Source organism: Pieris napi, chromosome 16 (assembly GCF_905475465.1).
Source record: "Pieris napi chromosome 16, ilPieNapi1.2, whole genome shotgun sequence".
Classification (NCBI taxonomy): Eukaryota; Metazoa; Arthropoda; class Insecta; order Lepidoptera; family Pieridae; genus Pieris; species Pieris napi.
In genome coordinates, this window is record NC_062249.1 from 9,511,972 (window position 1) to 9,529,053 (window position 17,082).

Consider the following 17,082-nt stretch of genomic DNA (forward strand, 5'->3'; position numbering starts at 1 on the left):
ATTCTTTTAAAAGTTCCCTCGAGACACAAAAGTATGTAATGTGGAGTTACGGAATTCATTTGTAAAATTGTACTACACATTTTAGAAGTAGTTTAATTATAAAAATGTTTGTTTTAGCGTCCCTCGCTATTGTAAAGTTTCTTTACAAAACGTATTAAAATACATTATTTTGTTAAATAAGAGTGAGAAATTATAGAGTCATAGAAAGCTACCCATGAATGGTTCAATAAACCGTACAAAAAGACTATTGTTTTGCCTAAAACAGCGGTGTTTTGTAAGATCCCTTCAGATATTATTTCGAGGTACTGTGTTTAATCATTTTATATATTATGTACCTAAAACCTAAATCACTTCATAATACTCTCCATTATGTTAGTCACAGTATTAAATTCTAATCCGATAGTTATGAGAAGCGGCTGTTACATTGTGTATACTATTAAGGCTTAAATCCAAAGAAGAAAACACGTTTTTAACAACTCTTTTATATTAAATATTTTAACAGTCTTTTGTGTGCAAAGTCTTTAATTATATTCGAAATGAATTCTTTTCAAGCTCTTATATAAAAATCGATATATTGGTTAAATACGGAAAAATAAATGACATTTCACAAAAAATTTAATGAAACTGGAATAAGAAGCAATAAGAGAATTGTATAAAAGATGTATTATAATGGTAAAATATAAGGTGACGTGAAGTAAAAGTATGGGCAGTTATAATACAAATAAGGGTGAAGAAATAGAGCAGTTTAGACTGGTAAGTCTATAAATGGTAGGCGTATGTCAGAAGACAACCTGACCATAAAACTGGTTCCAAAAAAATACGTGTGCACTCGGAGACTGCCGCGGTAAAGCTATTGCATAGCATTTTTTATAAATTTATGCAATATAATGATTTATTTATTTTTTGCAATATTTTTTTTCTTTAATATTAATTCAATCTACCATTCTACCAGACTCAGACTAACACGCCTATCCGATCACCCTAAACCGATGTGAGACGCAGTATGCGTTCTGTCCCGCTCTAACGGGTATTGGCCGCATCTATATTACGTCATCGTGTGTTAGGTTTATTTCGTTACGGAATTTCTTGATTTGGTCGCCGCAAGCCCGCAATAAAACCTATGCAATAACAATTGTTTTTCTTACCAATAATTTGGATTTTTTTCGTAAATAACAGTCAGAGAGGAAAGGATTTCTTTATAATCTGAATACACAATATGTAGATATAGATATAAAAATATGCTCATGATTCATCATCTTCAAGTATATTTCGCCATTGCAGTCTATTTAGTGCTTCTCGCGTCCAACTTCGAACCCCTTTGATTCGAGGTCCTTGACAACTCCTTTTCACCCCGCTCAGCCTCGGTCTACCAGGCTTTCTCGTGCCACCAGGTTGTGAGTTCAGTAAGGACCTTGGGGTTCTGTCGTCTGCTATTTGGTGGACATGTCCCAACCTGTTGAATTATACATACAAAATTAATAACATTTCGGCTTAGTAGAAGTGGTTAGGTATGACTTTCAGTCAAAGACATAATTATAATTATTATTAATGTATATATCTAATAGATATTTTTTTATAAAAATCTGCAAATATTTATTACATATATAATAAATTTGTTAACAGAGCCCACACTAAAACCGTCGGCCGATGAAAAATATGTGTTTTTATTTTTTTTAAAGAGACCAGCCTTGCGATTCTGTAACTCACTTTTCGAACTCACATAGCGGTTTATACAATAAGCCTGAGACTGCTTATTGACTGATTTGAAAGCGACCGCCGATGCGAAAACCGCTGTGTGAGTTCGAAAAGTTAGTTACAGAATGGCAGAGCTGAAGTATATGCAACAAAATGCGATGATTTAATATTCAAACATGCGCAGCGATTTTATTATGCTTGGTGACATCTGCTACAACGTTCATAGGAAACTAAATATCATGATATTCATATTAAACAAACTGACATCTATTCGTTAGACAAATAAACCAAACTGAAAATACTCCGCATTAAAAATAACGTGATAATACAGCCTTTATTTTCATACAACTAAGGGTCAATGTTCCGCTCCGCATAGCACGAAAACATCTCATCGCACCCAACAATGTAAGATTTAATACATCAATATGACAGTCTAGATTGAATGTAAGTAATTGTGGGAATAAGAGTAAAATACGTTTTGTAAATGTATGGCCCGGGCGAGCGGTCCCCGCACGGCAGTTTGCGAGTGACCGCCGAGGTTGACGCGTGTCTGTTCATTATCGAATTTCAGTGCAGTGGGTGAAGTGATGTGTGAGTGATATTGAAATGGGATAATGTAAGTTCGTGTGAAGGTAATTTTTATTTTATATTTGTTTTATGTATAGGTAAGGCTTGCTTGTATTTTATTTATGACAGAAATTGATAGAATATCAACGAAAACGACCTAAACAATTATTATAGTATTTACGCTGTATAAAGTGTTAAATATAAGTTTTTAAGGTTTGTTAAACTATCCGTTTATTGTAGAGAAAAAAGTGCGTATAAATTATTAGGAAAAGTATTAAATATTTTCCGTAAATTAATTAAATATTTCAAATTCTATAATAAAAAGCCGCAGGGAGGTTTATTATTAAACCGTATAATTAACACATCAAATGGGTTTAATAAACCTTTCTCATTGCTACGATAAAATAAATTTGTAGAGGCTTCGTAGAGACGTCGTAGAGGCTCTACGTTTAATGTAAAACCTTCACATCGGTGACGACGTTTGTAGAATTTACACTGATAAGAAATATTAATTTAGTTTTTCTTTTCGAACAATTTTTTAGTTTTGTATTTAATGATTTAAATTCTAAAAGAAAATAAATTTATATAACCTGAAATATTGAACATATTTCAATTAATTTCCTTAATTTATACTAATTACTTTGAATATTATTAAAACATGAGCAGTTTGGCTAAGGTTATCTACCTCGCACTTTAGTCAAATGCACATTTTATTTGTATCAGACACTACTTTAAACTTCGATCTTCAAGCAAAGAAAATATAAAGAATTAAAACTTCAGACAAAAAATATGGCAAATATTTTCTTTAATTTTTGTTACTCAGATTTTTATCAGTATAATAAAAGACAATTAATATATTATGCTACTCGTGAATTACTATTATTACTTAATTATTAGTACTTTTGAAGATATCAATTTTAAAAGGGGTATCAAAGGAACGAGGAAAATTAAAGATATCGAGTTATTTAAACGTCTTCAAGGAAATTGTCTAAATAATCGTAGGTAGTAAATGGTATGAATTTAAATTTTACAATATATTTATTATTGATTTACACTTCGTTACCTTAAACATACATATATAGACGGCTCATTGGTCTAGTGGTTAGTACCCCTGACTGCGAATCCATGTGGCCCGGGTTCGATCCACGGCTGAAACAAACATCGATGTGATGAGCATTTGGTGTCGTGCTTAGGTCTTGGGTGTTGAAATATGTATTTATATGTCTATCTATCTATATATGGATGTATATCCGTTGCCTAGTACCCATAACACAAGCTTCACCAGCTTAGCATGGGACTAGGTCAATAGGTGTCCAATCATAAAAAAAAAACTGGTTAAATAATTAATCGAGTATGGAAAAATAAAAAATAAACCTACTGAGGGTAAAGTATAAGAAGTGCATAATTCACAAAAAAAACATTAAATTACATGTAACACTAGGAATATACCAACTAAAACTAAACTACTAAAATCTAAGAAAATAATAATAATATTAATAAAAATGTAAAAGCTAATCTTAATGAGTCATAACATAAATAAAAACGAAGCAGAAAAGAAATGCTCAATCAGAAGATTCTTTAATAAATTTATAGTACAATGTCTTGTATGTTTCCGATATAAATTGCATATATCAAATCAAATAAAATCTTATAATGATATTTTTAATTAATGATAATTTATTTAAATATATTAAGCTTACGCCATATGATAATATAATTATGACAGATCGCGTTCTAAGAAGTAAGAATAGAGGTTTGTTACTTTTATATAAAAGTTTTAAGAATATTACTATAATACGATTAATGATAACTCCCGTGGGACTCCGAGAGCTAAGCTAAGTGATGGTAATGATTCATCACTTTGATTTTCTTAAACGTACTGTGCCGCCTAGGGTATTGGAATCCCGGTTGGAAATATATTAGATTTTCTCCTAACTAGATTAAATATGATGTTTTTAGTGACATATAATAATTGCGCCTTAGCAATTTTGGTATCGGTCGTAGGCCTGGACTTTTAGTGAAATGCTAGACCTGGAACGGCTTTAACAATTTTTAGTATATCGGATATTGTTTATATAACTAATGGTTATGTATTTAATGAAATAAATATCTTAATAAAACACAAATGTATAAGTACAATCGGTGTCGAGACCCTTCGTCCGTGGGGTCCTAGCGCTATAAGGCTTTTTAAGGAAAGAACAAAAAGGTTAGTCGACATCACAGGAGACCGGAGAGCTGGCAGCTACCTCGAACAAAGAATTAGTCTAGCTATTCAAAGAGGGAACGCTGCCAGTATCTTCAGAACATTGCCTAAAGGGACTCCTTTTAATAATATATTTTAGTTATTATATTTTAAGGATAGTTATTATTTTTATTGATCTAAATCCAAAGATTTATATATGATTAAAAGTTACAATGTTATAACTGAACAATTGTATTTTTGTTTTATTTTTTTATCTTGCGATTTTTATTTAGGGAAAGGGCACATAAATATAAAAAAGGAGCCTACCCGTATCCAACTTGACAATACAGACACTGGTCATTTAGCACAGCACATTCTATAAAAATAAGGATTTGTACAGCTACATAATTATTATGAACAAAGGTTTTATTTAATCTCAAAAAAGATTACAATAGTCGATTATATGAGATCACATCTAAACGATTTATGTTTCTATGTGTGCCTTTTCTGTTCCTGTGTGCATTCACCCAATACCCTCAATATTTAGACCACATATACATATCGCTTGCCCCGGGGAATAAAGTCGTAAAGCACTATTACGACTGTTTTAATGTTTTCTTATTTTTGACTTCCTTGGGTGTTGTACTATAACTGTATTTTTTTTTCAGAATGTTTGCAAAACATTTTTCTATATAAAAAAACACGAGGACAGATTAGTTTGTACACAATGTTAGTAATACTCGATTAACAAATTTTACCTCCCCTGAAATAGATCGCAATAACCATAAAGATAGTTTTAGTTTAGATTATAATTATACCAAATATCATCAAAGTTAATGCGACAGTGTAAACGAATATAGATTGGTAATAATATATCCCTGTTTCACCAAGGTCATAATCTTTCCGAGTGGTAATAGATTATTACGTTCTAAACATTCATCAAAATGTACCGTCGTAATGTGCGGTTACTGTGTCGTCCGTAATTATGTTTAAACAGTGAAACAATCGTAAACGCTTTTGCTCTTTAGTCTAATTATATGAATTACTCTAATATACATTTAGTTATTTTTCAACTATTTGCACTAAATACATAACAACAATGTTAAAATCGTCGCATAGGAAAAAAACATGTGATATATATAATTAATATGTACTTAGTATCCTAGTAATAATAGCATTACCTTCTTTTATTTTTCCTGAAAAAAATAGATTTTGCATTGGAGAGTTTGAAGCATGATTGAAGAACCCACACTATTAGCAGTATTAGGTAATCTACAGAAAAATTGTATAAGTAAACCAAATGATTAGATAGTCGAGTAATTTGTTTGGTAAGGCTTTTATGAATCTCTCGTTACTTCAAGATCGTCTCGATACTTCAAGAACTCGGTATTAAGCAGCGTCTGTTTTCAACAGTACAATCTTCGGTCACGTATCTAGGCGTGGTGATCAGTCCATAGAACGCCTTGTCGTCCAGGGGAAGGTGGAAGGCACTAGACCGCGCGGAAGGTCACCTACGCGTTGGACTGACCAAATTAAGTCTGCCGTAGGAGACTCTCTCAATCAATGCAGCAGGATGACCACTAATAGGCAACGATGGCAAAACGTCGTGAAGCGCATTACATCTGCCCCTACTACTACAACTACTTCCTAGCGATCACGACCACTCTGTCAAGAGTGCAGCGGATAGGAAGAAGGTTATGAAAAAAATTATTGAAGTTACGGCTTTGTTTAGAGCCTTATGGACCGTGAAGAGAAAGGAAATAAAAAAATTATGCAATTGGTGTTTTGTGCGTAATGAATTAGTTTCGGTCGTTAAAGTCTATGTTGTTAGGATTAAATAATCTCAAGCAGAATGGTAGATGGAACTGGCGAACTTCGGACTTAAGTCCTAACTTAGACTTTAGTAGGTCAAACGTAAATACTTGGTACCAACTTAGCGTTTAATTTCTGGACGTTGGGAATATTAGATTCAAGTTATTTGTTTTTACTCCAGTGACCTGAAATGAGGTTTTAGCGTCTTACATCGAGCGATCTATTACGCTTGGGAATGTATGTCTTAATTTGTCGGAAGATCTCGTTTCGAAAATAATAGATCACTTTCTTAGTTTTAATTAAATTTCACAAATGAAGATTTCAGATAAGGCACATTTCTATCCCTGTAGCCGAAGATTAAAAGGATATTTATCCAATAAGTTTTATTTATTTATTTTGTAATCACACAGCTACCATAAACTATAGACAAAAATGCAATTCAAAATATATACAAAAAGGAAAAAATAAAAATTATTAAATACATTTAACTAAGTAATACATAATTTGGCTGTGTTGTGTGTTGTGAAAGTAAGCTTATGTACGTGAGGGGTGTATGTGGGTTGTGCTCAGGATGTAGATAATTTAACGCTATAGATATTCTTAATACTTATTTTAAGCAGCTAAGTTAAATCATAGACCGCCATAGCAAAATTATCTTTCAATAGACTTTTTTCTTATGTAATAGGAGTCAAACGGGCAGGAGTCTCATCTGATGTTAAGTAATACCGCCGCCCATGGACACTCACATTGAAGGCTCGCAAGTGCATTGGCGGCCTTTCAAGAATTGGTACGGTCTTTTCTTGAAAAGGACCCTAAGTCGAATTGGTTCGGAAATACTTCAGTGGGCAGGTGGTTCCACATAGCAGTGGTGCGTGGCAAAAACTGCCTTAGATTACGCTCAGTTGTGGAACGACGGACGTCGAAGTGATACGGATGGTATTTTGTATTCTGCTGCTACTGTTTATCTTTGTAAGAGATTTCTAATATTACGCACTCCAATGAAACCTTTCGCAATCTATATATACCAGGCTTTACTTTCGCTATATCTAGAGTATGTAAATTAATGAATGGATTTTAACCCTTAAAACACATGATTCACTAAAGTTTACCTTTTACATGCATTTCTAAGTATGTTAATAAATTGACACAGAACGCCGTCAAATGCGTATTTATTTAAAACTATTCAGTAGCTTTATATATTAAGCATTAGCGTAATAGCATTTAAGTTGCGTTGTTAAGATCAAGTCTAAAATATACTTTATAATCACGGTACTGAAGAGCCTTTAGACGACGTTTTGACTACATTTAATTTTAGGTACATTAGCAAACTACGCCATGGTCCCATTGGTTGTGGTGTACGTAATTGGTGTACGTTCAAGCCCTGGCCTTTATGTGCACTATTAACACTTGTACGTGAAGAATCTGGCATATTTTCAGGTATGAGGTATGTCAGGGTATATTAGAAAGATCATGTTGATTCCAATGCAATAATAAATAATGTTGGCCTTATAATATTATGTTAATCACCCTTTAAATTAAACCACCTACACCATTTAACTATACCATGGATTTATGACAAAATAGAGAAGGAAGGTTTTTTGAAACGTTAAAGTTCATATATATTATATATATAAGAAAAACTAATTGCGCGTACTCGCATAAATTTCCGAGATGTCGTAATATTACGTTTTCGAATAATATATACCTCCTGCATTTGCTTTTTCCGGTTTCACAGAAATATTACCAATAAGGGTAGCTTATATAAAAACATATTCCGATTTGAAATACTTTTTACGTTTCCCCTGATAGCTTAGTTTATTTGCTTATTATCTCTTTTATTCTTTTGACGCCTTTGAACGCTTATCCACATTCCATTTAATAAGTATTAAGGGTTTGTTAATATGCAAGTTAGATAAAATAAGATTGAGTGGTTTGTTTAGATATTGATGTTTGAAATCACGTAGCTACCCAACGGAGCATGTGGATGTTTCATTATCAAACATCCAAATTAAAATATCACTTTTGAAAATGCTAAGTACTATTAATATTAGTAATTATGAACTTCATTAAAAAATCTATATTTACATAATATACTCTAAAAAAGGCGTAGATGGACTAGAGGAGCTGGCAATAAACTCTTCACCACTCTTTTGAATCACCAACTTTTTTATTTTAAAAGAGCGTTAGAACAAGTGATACAAGAAAATTAGAATTTTACCTTTTAAAAGCAAAAGTTTTAATAATAAAAAAATAACTATTTGGGTTATATACCTGGCCATTTAGAGGAAACAATTTGAAAGACAAAATTCTCAATATTAAAAAACTATCAGTGAAATTGGACGAAATTTTATTATTGCATACTGATTACATACTCTAAATTCTAGTTACATGTACGCATACATATAAGACAAATTTGACAAAATTTGATATTATTTCCCCGAATCGAGAGCAATTTCCAATATAACTAAGCTTTAATGTTGCTTTCATCAAAATTTCCGTAATACTCCAATGCATCGTACGTAAGCTTCTCAATTTTCCGATCAAAAATACCTTTAGTCTTCGTTCGGGCGCGGAATTTCTTTACACAAAACAATATAATTTCCAGGCTTCGTGAGAAAACCTATATTCATACATTATGTTGTCTGCGACAATATAGAAGTTTATATGATAAAATTAGTTCGTTCGTGGCACGAGAAACAAATATACTATTTATAATATAGCTGCTATTATGGCTCTCGTAACTTACCATTTAAGTTTTCTGAAAATTTGTTCTTTAATATCTAACATAATAAAACAAAAATTAAAAAGGCCAATATTTGAGTACCAAATAAGTATTACATTACGTTTTTGTTATTATTGTATTTAATATTAATACACGACCTCCAATAGAGTGAAGGCCCCTCCAAATTCTTCCATTTGTCTTTCATCTTCGCTATTTTCCAATAATTCCCTACTATCTCTTTGATTTCATCTTCCCAGGTTTCAGGTGGACGTCCTCTCTTTTTTCGATATATTTTCATAAATTTGGCTCTTAATATTTCAAATATAAAGTTTTAGTTAGTTTAGTGTTAACATATCACACTTTATCACGATTGTTTTATTCAGTAGTAATCTACGGCATCAGATGAAAACAATTTTCCAAAGAATGTGTGCCTACATAAAAAACTCCTTGATACAAACTTCGTGGAAATAATTATAATAAACATGTATTATTTTGTTTAGGAAATTACGTATTTGATTTTGCTCAAGTATATTATTGAGTTTTAAGTTTTCATAACTACATAATATACTGTTTCGTTAAAAGTAACGTGTAAAGTACACGTTACTTTATAATGGTTACATTTAATTAACGAGATCTTGAAAACCAAATTTAATAAAACACAAGAATTTGAAAGTGTTCATAAAATTTGGAAACTCTGGAGTCTATTATTTGATACTAAGCTAAGTTATGAGAATTCTAATCCTCTACACATACGCTCGGTTACGGCGTGAATTATATAGAGAGATTACGGTACATTGTGCTAAATTAACCACATAATACTGCCAGACATAGTGCTGCCTGTATATATTATTATTAGGATCATACTGGTTAAGATTTTAATAATCTTTTAAAGTCTTAAAAATATTTTGTATTGTTGTAAGGACACATTTATATTATGTAAATGGTTGAAACGAAAGAGGCAATTTGAATTTTTATTTCTCATTAACTAGTGCAATACATACGTATATACTAGTGCAATCAATATGAGAACGATTTACGATTGTATCACCTTAACATTTTGTACCATATTCTTGCAATAAATAAATTATTATTATTATTATCACCAATAGCTAGGAATTCGTAGTAATTATTTCACCGGAAATTAATCTAGTACTTTCCGTTGCATTATAGACAAATGAAGGGTTTTTAATTTTGTACGAATTTTACATTTTTTAGTTTGTAAACACAACGAATTTTTTTAAGGACCGTTTTTATTTCAATTTTACTAACATAATAGCCATATTTATATTCCTAATTAACCTCAGAGTATGGTCGCTTATTACGTTTTTAAGAACATCCTGCCGTGACTGGCTTAAAAGGGTGAAATAAAACAAAGGGAAAAAAGGGCAGAACTAATGTCTTCCGGGAGTTGTCGCTACCCGACAACGCATGAAGTGGCTAATGGGTCTCGCGTAGTCTCAAATCAATGACCGTTGGAGATTTTACCCGCTGTCTGAAATATATCTTTTAAGAAACCCGTTAAGTACTTGTTACAATAAATTTTAGCTATTTAATTTTACATTATTTCTATGCCATTTAAGTACATTTAGCTATACTCTAATATGTAAAACACTACCGAATAATACGATTCTTTTACAATTAAACACAATAGTCCTTCTATTGTCACATCTTTCATAATTCATTGGGCCATTGGGAAAACTGATGGCGCTTGCAACACTAATTTCGGCTGTATATGCAATGACAATAATTCCTAATCAGCCCATGGCCATGCTTACGCAGTTTATTAGGTAACGGGAAATTTAATATTAGTTGAAAATAAGTAAATGTGATTGGAAGTTTGATTGGACGCGGCAAACGATCCCGCGAACTCACGTTGAACATTAAAAAGAAGAAGATAAGTTACTTGGGACATGTGTTTCAACACGAACGGTACCGACTTCTTCAAGTAATCATGATGGGCAAGGTCGAGGGTAAAAGACGCGCTGGCAGAAGGAGGAAGTCGTGGCTCCGCAATATTAGAGAATTGACGGGAGTGGCCAGCGTAGAACAGCTGATGCGCTTGGCGAAAAATAAGAAGGAGTATGACGAGCTGACCGCCAACCTCCAGTAGTAGAGAGGCACTTCAAGAAGTTAAGTTAAAAGTTATCAATCCGACAATTTAGAGGAAACGCCATATTTATTTGCGAGAGTAGTTATTTAATGATCTAACTATATCAACAATGATTCACTATACTTGATTTTAAATATTTCAAATGTCGTATTTCTTAATTATATTAATTAAAATATATGATTCTCTTTCTACGTACATAATAGTTTTAATAGTTAGAATGTTTAATTTTTTAGTTAGAATAAGCTTCAGTTTCAGTTTAAATTGTCACTGAAACATCATACAATTATGTTAATTCAATTCGTTTTTATTCTAACAATAATGTGTTACAATGTTACTTTTAATTATTTATTTATTAAGAAGGAAACATGAAACACACTGCTAACTTACACATAAATATATGCAAGTTAAAATTATAGAAATGTCCTTAAGTTGTTTTACGGATAAGATTTTTTATAAATGTATGAGTAACAGAACTCATTATGACATTTTAAAATATAGACATATTTTTTTTATTCACAATTATTTATTTAAATAAATACTTCATTATTAGGTTAAAATAACATAATTGACATGGGCAGTACACATTTCCTAGAAATTTTATAGTAAGCTGACCCGGCAATCGTTGTTTTGGCATGTATAATATTATTTCTAGAACAAATTTTTTTAGTTCAATAAAAATAGCTATTTACAATAATAAAAAATAGGGGGTGATCGTAGAGGGGTCAAAATTAGGGTGTATTTTTGTATGTTGTATCATAAAAAATAAAAAAAAAATGAAATTTCGTCCAAAAAATAAAAATAAAATGTCAGGGGTGGACAACGCTTATTACTTAGGGGTATGAAAAATAGATAGTAGCCGATTCTCAGACCTACTGAATATGCGTATAAAATTTGATAAAAATGGGTCAAGCCGTTTCGGAGGAGTATGGTAACTAACATTGTGACACGAGAATTTTATATATAAGATTACAATACAAATTTTTAATATGTACGATAATATAACCCGATACATTTAGTTCATTGTATACGCTTTTCATTTGACTTCGGACATAAATAAACATGTTAAAAAATTACCATCAAATGTAACCAGAACCTTATTCAATGACATATATTAAACTGTTTCAGCTACTTCCGGTACCGGAAGTAGCGGATGTTGGTCGGGACTGGGCTAAACTTGTGTGCACTTGCCCCTTTGATACTGTAGTATGGGCGTGGCTATCTTTGATTCCTTGACTTGAAGTTAGTCGACTAACTTTCGTATTCTAGGTCGGTTGATCAGACAGAGTCAAAGCAAAGTAGAATAAATTAGCTACATTGAAGCAAATTACATTAATGTCCTTCGTGGCTTAGTGGTTTACGCATTCGGCTTATTTCCTTAGGTCTTGGATTCAATGCTAGTAAAATAAAGTACTATTGAGCAGTGTTGGCCTAGTGGCTTCAGCGTGCGACTCTCATACCTGAGGTCGTAGGTTCGATCCCCGGCTGTGCACCAATGGACTTTCTTTCTATGTGCGCATTTAACATTTGCTCGAACGGTGAAGGAAAACATCGTGAGGAAACCAACATGTTTCAGACCCAAAAAAAAAAGTCGACGGCGTGTGTCAGGCACTGGAGGCTGATCACCTACTTGCCTATTAGATTTAAAAATGATCATGAAACAGATTCAGAAATCTGAGGCCAAGACTTAAAGAGGTTGTAGCGCCACCGATTTATTTATTTTAAAATAAAGTACTCACTTATGACAATTACGAGGACATATTATATATAGCTTTTCTCTTGTCAGAGGAGTGCCGTAATCTTTTTTTTCTGGCTCTGGCACGATTTGTGCATTAGCCAGCGTCAAGTATAGGATTTTTTTATAATTCTTGTCTTTAGAAATTCGACCGTGTCCTCCATGTACGGTTTAGGCACTCGCCCGGTACCGCATAACCCTCCCAAAGGCCGAGAACAAATTTAAATTAAATTAAAACTTGCCCTCGAACCGGGAATCGAACCCGGTACCCCTCACCTAGCTACCACTTAAAAAGACCGCTAGGCTATGAGGCCCCTAAAGCCGTAATCTTGAGTCATAACATACCCTATTAATGTATAACATATCTGCCATATCATGAATCCACAGAGAAAATCTTTTACATTCTCTATGGTAGAGAATGCGACTGTATAAATAGTTTAGTGTTTCGAAAATTCAACAAAGAACACCGATAACCGCGTTTGTGCGGGAATATTTGAAGAACTTTATTTTTTGGAAAATATTTCTGTCGTACGAATATTATGATAGTATTTTTTCAGCCTCAAAGCCTTGTCTAACAAACATTTAGCTTTTTATTTGTACTATATGGTGATGGAATTGCATTTCATTTGAACTACTGTGTGCGCAATTTAAAGAGTGTTTACAGGGGTCAAACTGACAGGAGGCTTATCTGATGTTAAGTAATACCACCGCCCATAGACACTACCTTGCCAGAGGGCTCGCGCGTTACCGGTCTTTCAAGAATTGGTTTTTCTTGAAGGAGTCGAATTGGTTCGGCAATACATTGGTGGGCAGCTGATTCCACATAGTGGTGGTGCGCGGTAAAAACTGGTATATAGCTATCTGTATATCAGGTATAATCATCGTTTGACATCTATGCTGTAAATAAATAAATCTTACAGTCAAAAATAATATGACTAAATATTAAGGTGTCAAAATATGATCACTATTGGAGTATACGTAGATTAGATAGATTATCCTGCCTCATAAAATATATATTATTTTAATAATGCAGTAATTGGAGGCTTGTATAAATATCTATCTAAATATTGGTGCGTATAAAAACAATGAAAGTTAATTAAAAGAGATAGAACGATAAAACTTAAGCTAATGTAAGTTTAATAAGTTCACTTGACAAAGTTTTCGGTTACATGAAGAATTTACTAACTTAATACACTTCGAGAGTCTCCATAAAAATGATTTATTACATACTTTAACTTTACTGAAAATACCTTACTTGAAAATGCGATATAAAAATTTTGGCTAATATTTTAAAATAATGGAACGGTAATATTTATCAGCTATTGCTATTTCATTTTAGACTTATCATTCGCTAATATAATAAATGACTTGAATAAATTCCTATCCATCCATAATGTATTTCTACATTTAAAATTACGAACAAACAAATAAAAACCTCATATATGCTCATTTGTATCAAGGTAATACATCTAGTTGGCCTCTTAAAAAGCTGTTTAATTAGAAAATTCTCGTTTGTCTAGTCCATCAGGCCTTAATTGGCAATACTATCTCATTTGTATTTTTAATTTCCCCGCCCGGTCTATTATGGCTGTAACAATAGGAATTATGACCTACTAAAACAACAATAAAACTGTAATGAAACTATAAGATGTATCTATAGCTTTGTAAAACTGGGGCACTGGTATCAATGTAATATCACATTCGGGTTATAAACGGAATTTGAATGAGCATAAAGACTGACTGACAGAACTCCAGTGCGGCGTAATAATCCCAAAATAATGTGGTTATCAATCCAAATTTAACATGTTTATTTTATTTTATCATTTGAGAATGAATAAGTACCTAATATATCAAACAGTGTATAATATAACATAGGTTGTGTAGAAATAATCTATATATATAAAATTCTCGTGTCACAATGTTCGTTCCCATATTCCTCCGAAACGATTCTTATGATTTTTAATGCATATTCAGTAAGTCTGAGAATCGGCTTATATCTATACCTACCTCTAGGTGATAAGGGTTGTCCACCCCAAAATTTTATTTCTTATTTTTAGACAATTTTTTTTTGTTTCTATTCGATTCTATTTTGTTTCTATTCTTTATTTTCACATGTCTACGATCAACCCCTATTTTTATTATAGCAGATAGTTATTCTTAACTAAAACAATGTTTATCAGAAATGGCAAAACAGCGTTTGTAGGGTCAGCTAGTAACTTTATATAACACGACAAGCGTCATACCTGATGCTAAGTGATTGCCATCTGCACTCATGCCAGAAGAAACACGACATCGCTGTGGGCCCTTTAATATCTGCGCTATCTTCATTTAGTAACTTTTAAGTTAAAAAACAAATGCTACAACATGCTTTTAATTTGTGAAACTTCAAAAAGAAAATTAAAAACATCTTTTTTATGTTAAGCACGTTTTGAAATACATCAAACAGAAAATAACCTATAAAGTTCCTCAATTCACACTTATAGGTTGAATAATGTTTTATTCATGTAAAATAGATTAAGGAATTTTAAAAACGTTCCATAGCCGCTAAATTATTCATTTCACGAAATCTTACGAAAAATAATTAATAAACATGGCGACAGGCGAAAATGAAGTAATCAAAGTAAAACGCGAAAAAGCCATTTATCAAGCGGGGAAGACAATCAGTGGGATCATTACTTGGATTATAAGTAATAGTTGAGGGACTGAATGGGATATTTGAATGAAAGCTCTGGTTTTCGGTAATTGCGCTTTTGGGCTGTTTACTTAAGTGCAATCAGTTTTCTTACAAACTCTAAGGAAAATAGCTTTTAAAGGAATTAATTCTTTATTTCAACACAACTTCAAATTATTAAAACTCATTTGATTATTAAAATTTTAAACAGAGAGGGCAATAAGCATTGTTACAAGTTAACTTAGGTGCTTTTAATATAATAATACTAGCTGACCCGGCAAACGTTTGTTTTGCCATATATTTTATATTTCTAGGAACCTTTTTTTAGTTCAATCAAAATAACTATCTACATTAATAAAAATGGGGTAGATTGTAGAAGGGTGAAAATTAGGGGTTGTATGTATATTTGTATGTTGTATCTTAAAATACAAACAATTAAAAAAAAAAAACTCTTGGCGTGAACAGAACACCCCTTATCACTTAGTAGCTGATTCTCAGACTTACTGAATATGCAAAAAACAAATTTCATAAGAATCGGTCGAGCCGTTTCAGAGGAGTATGGAAACACGAGACACGAGAATTTTATATAGAGATTATTTAGTACGAAATTAATAGTTATGAACTTCACTCCGTGTTGCGTTTAGATATTTTTGCACTACTGCGGTTTTTATAAATTGGCTTGAATTATTTTGTACACATTTATCTTGAAGTAAGTCTTGTAAAACATTAGAATACATACGTATAAGTGTAATTAATCTGTTTAAATAGTTAAATCATTTATGACTCTTAGAACTAATTGGGTAGACACAAATGTTCTGTATTATCAATCTTGGTACCCTAGTAATACATATATTGAAGTATTCCCGAACCAATTTGACTTAGCGCTCTTCAAGAAAAGAGCGTACCAGTTCTTAAAAGGCTTACAACGCACTTCCCAGCCTTCGGACACTTAACATCAGGTGAGCCTCCGACCTATATCTGTCATTGGAGTAATTTAATTCTCAGAAGAGTTTTTTTTCTGTGTTCTTCTGTAGCTTACCAGTTAATCCATAAAAATCTCTTGTAATCCAGTGATTGGATAAAGAAGCAATATTTTATATTTCTCCAAGGAGTTTTATGTTCTTGGTATAGAAAATTACATGAATTTTCCAACTTGTTCGGGGAGAGAAAACTTTTTGAATCAGGTCTGTCCGTCTTAATTAAGTGCTTAGGGGAAATTTATTTAAGTAGACACCGTTTGTTTGATTATTGAAGGTAAAATTATTTTCTAAAGAAAATTTAAGTAAATAATCATTTGTCGATTACGTTAATTTAATAACAGTTTTAGTCTAGACTCTAGAGGTTATGGTAGTATGATTATCGGATGTGCAGGGATTTTCTTTTTCCTTATAAATTACACTTCTATGACGAAAAGCTTAACACGAATTGATGAGGTGTGTCTAGTAAAGGAAGATCACACTATAAAAAAGATAAATAAAAGAAACATAACTGCGGTTTCTAAGTGAAACTAAGTTAGTGACTGTTGAGCAGTGTTGGCTTAGTGGCTTCAGGGTGCGACTCTCATCCCTCGGCTGTGCACCAATGACTTTCA

The 17,082-nt window shown here is 32.3% G+C and overlaps 1 protein-coding gene across 3 annotated transcripts in view; it reads left to right on the forward strand.

Annotated features, from left to right (window-relative positions):
• The first annotated feature begins 2,202 nt into the window (after positions 1-2,202).
• Positions 2,203-17,082, forward strand: part of LOC125057345 (zwei Ig domain protein zig-8-like) — a 153,322-nt gene continuing 138,442 nt past the window's right edge. The window contains exon 1 of one of the 3 annotated variants that reach the window (XM_047660997.1): positions 2,203-2,327. The gene's annotated coding sequence lies outside the window, so the exon portion shown is untranslated. The remainder of the gene's footprint in view (positions 2,328-17,082) is intronic. The other 2 variants (XM_047660995.1, XM_047660996.1) reach the window with 2 other exon arrangements.